Below are 3,879 nucleotides of genomic sequence, written 5' to 3'. Positions count from 1 at the left end.
CTAATATTAATAAACATTTTAAGTGTTATTCGAATAGTAATTGGGGACTTTTTCTCATATTTAACATCAAAATGCCACGCATATAGTTAACAGCCACAGGCGTCTGCTTTTGGTTAGTATTAATAGAAAAAAATCCCCTACTTCTACTATATTAACAAGGTGTAACACTTGATGATCTACAAAGCATCGACTGTGGAACGGAAGTAGACCTGATTGGTCGATAGCTCTATAAACAATACCAACTATATTTGTCGACCAATCAAGTCTATTTCCGTTCCACAGTCGATGCATCGTAGATCTTCAAGTGTTACGCTTGTTGATATAGAATGTAGAAGGAGTATGGGCTACTATTTTTTCCATTAATACCAACCAGAAGCAGTCGCCTGTGTAAGGACACATTAAAGTCACCATCACATGAAAAATTTTGTCACCTGATTTATTATTTCACCATAGCAAAGGACAACGTTAGTCACGTGACAAATTTCGTCACAAAAATTTCTTATTTCACCAAAAGACGTGTATATCTGATATACACAACTCTGTTTCACCACATCAAAGGACAACGTTAGCCACATGACAAGGTTAGTCACTTAATTTGTTATTTCGTTAATTTCTTGTCCAACCAGTCCATGCATTACAATCTTACAAAATAAACAGAATTAAAAGTCACAAGATTTCTGGTGATACTTTACTAAAATAGCAGGGGCGTAGCTAGGCCAACAAAAATGTGTAAGCGCATGCGAGGGTTCCAGGGGAGATCCCTGGTGGGGGATCAGGGGGCGGACGGAAAATGAATTTAAAGATTTTATGAGGGTTTGAAATTGATTTCCGAGATAGTAATTTCAAAATATGTTTAATTCTAAATTATACTGAACTAAACGTTTCCCGGTATAAACATATAATTAATGTTCATTTGTTTCTAAAGTTTAGACAAAATACATTTGTCTGTCTAAATCAAAGACATTTTCCTGTTCTTTTTTCTTTCGGAAATTTCCATCACAATATCGGTATCAATAGAGATTTCCCTGCAGATGTGGAGCATTGCCAGATATGACAGTCAATCTTGGCTCGTTGTCGACCTCAGATTTGTCTTTATTCGTCTCAAAGCGATGAAAGACCCCTCTGCCGTCGCAGTTGACACTGGGATTGTTAGCAGAATTATCAATATATTGCATATTGACGGGTACAATTGATTTGCTGTGCGGTCAAGAACCTCTGTCAACTCGTCTGATCTATCTCTTGATACCTCCCATCGCTTCTTCCATCGTAGAACTTCATCCCAGAAACCTGGAAGATCGCTAGTGATGTCGGCCTGACACGTATCAAAGACCACTGCAATCTCATTATACGTTATACCCCGGACTCATCTTGGCATGAGTTTGAATGTCGTGTAGTTAGCCTCACAATTCAGGAGACGATCCTCTAACTGCTCTATCGTATGGTATAGAAACACGTAAAATAGCGAACGGTGCCAGTAGTCGGATGGGGCATTACCAGGAAGGTTCGCTTTGTTTTGCTGACGTCCAGCGCGACGGGGTATAGATGACACAAGTCCGAAGTGCTGACCAACCGCATTTGCTTCCTGGTACACTGCATACCATACCGCATCATCACTCCGTTCTGCTCGTAACTGTGCGATGACTACACGGTATTCTTCCATTGCTGCAATCATATCACAGGATTTGTCCTGGAGAAAGTAAGACAGATGAACGACAATCTCCATGATGTGCTCACAGACGACTAGCCCGATGATGAATTCATATCGCAAAATAGAATTCAGGTCCATACCGGCTTTGTCATAATTATGTGTGTGTAAATGTTCAAGTGCTTGAACAACGACAGGAAACGCGTTTTTGAATGTGGAAAGTACATCAGTCCTACTGACCCATCTTGTCTCGCATAACTGCGTCACTTTAGTTTTTTGTCCAAACTTTCTTTGACATTTGGATTGTTTTCAAGTTCTTCTACAAAGGCGTTCATACGTTTAGCCAAATAACTAAAAGCGAATCCAACTTCTTGAATAGTGGCCATCATTGTGTGCGCACAAGTTTCTTTACAGCTATGAACGACCGGAAGGTTTAAACAGTGTGCTTTACAGTGCACACATAATGCATTAGGTGCATGTTTTTTCATAAGAGCCTGAACCCTGTAGACTCGTCCTGACATGTTGTTGGCACCATCATATCCTTGAGCTCCCATAAAGTCGATAGAAACGTTCTTCGTCTCTATGTACTTAACAAGAAGGTCGCAAATATACCTGTCTATGATTAACTTCGCATGGAGAAAGTCCAGAAAATATTCTTTTACCGACGACTCGCCATGATCATTAACTTCTACAAAACATTTGTTTGTAACCATGATGTTGAGACCCAGGGTTGAGATGGCGTTTAACAAGCTGTCCGGGGTTTGTCCAGTCGGTAACAGGCGACTTTAGAGTAAACGTTTTCATGTTGGGTCGCTGTGACCAAAAATTGAGCAATGCACACAGTAAATGAAATCTTTTTCTATGGAATACCTCATCCAGTCGTTTCGCTTCATCCAGGACTGAATTCAACTTTCTCATTTCCACCGATTGATCTGTTAATGCGATATTGCCTGAGGTCAGTAATACTTAATATACATGTAGATAATCAGATTTGGTGTATCATTATATACAGCGATAATTAGTAATTCTTAACAGAGTGTACAAGTGAAAGTTGTCAATACGTTGCAGTCCGCCTCTTAATCAAGACACAAGTACAGAACAGTTACATAATATTACGGATACAATGGGGTATTCGTTAAAAAGGATCCAGTGTAACCTGGAAATTATCGTTAACGTTACTTCTTTGACCCATTATATATATGTACATGTATATAGACATTCTAAAAAGATTTTATAACCACACGATGCAAAGTACATTTGGATGGAATATCGTAAAATATATACATGTAGGGACGCTATAAAATTGTACTAGTACAATCTATATTTAGATGATTGTTTGTTTTTTCTATTTTCAGCGGATATTTACAAATGTTTGTAAGAGGGTGGGTAAAATGGGCGATGAAAAGTAGCCGGGGTGGGGGTGAGGGAGGGGGGAGTCGGGTGAGGGTTATACGATTACTGGCATATAGTTCTATATGACCAGGTAATGCTAGTCGTATTCTACGTATAAAACACTTTACTCGTTACACGTGCTATGATATTGTCAATTAAACGATAAATGTGTTTATTAGTTTACCTTGACGAAAATTCAAAAGAATGTTTGTCCTGCCATCATTCTTGGTCAGGTTTCTAAGTAAGAAATCCCATGTCTAGGTAAGTTAGGCCTTTCTGGGAAATTGTTTTGGTTGGAACATGAAGGTCCGACTTTGTCATGCGTCTGTGGTACATTACTTGGGCCAGGAGCAGACTGGTTTAACTTTTTAGTCGCTGGTTCTTCTTCATTGGGTTTGAAGAATGTATCGATCGTGGGCACATTTTTTTAAGCCTTCTTCATTTTGAATAGATACACTTATCAACATTATACAACCGGAAACATTGGGGTTGACAGTAATAGACAAATATGATGATATGTGATAGCTATTCCGGAATGCACTAGACCTATATTTTGTAATATATAGTACACAGTGGTACATGTTCTGGTATTATCAATAATATGGTTATTCAAATAAAAATCAAAACTTTGAAGTCATAATCCTAACTTTTTTTCGGAGGCTACTTGAAATGTTGGACCATTACATAATGGCAGGATTTTTTTATGTGTAAGCTTAAGCCTGGACTTTTTTCTAATGGACGCTACGCCCCTATTATAGTAGACAGATGGAGAAGTGACCTTCAAATGGTACTTATTCGCAGATAGGTACAATGTACATATAAATATAAGATGAAACACAAAA

This window comes from Pecten maximus, chromosome 15, assembly GCF_902652985.1.
Source record: "Pecten maximus chromosome 15, xPecMax1.1, whole genome shotgun sequence".
NCBI classification, from domain to species: domain Eukaryota; kingdom Metazoa; phylum Mollusca; class Bivalvia; order Pectinida; family Pectinidae; genus Pecten; species Pecten maximus.
Note: the sequence above shows the minus strand (reverse complement) of the source record.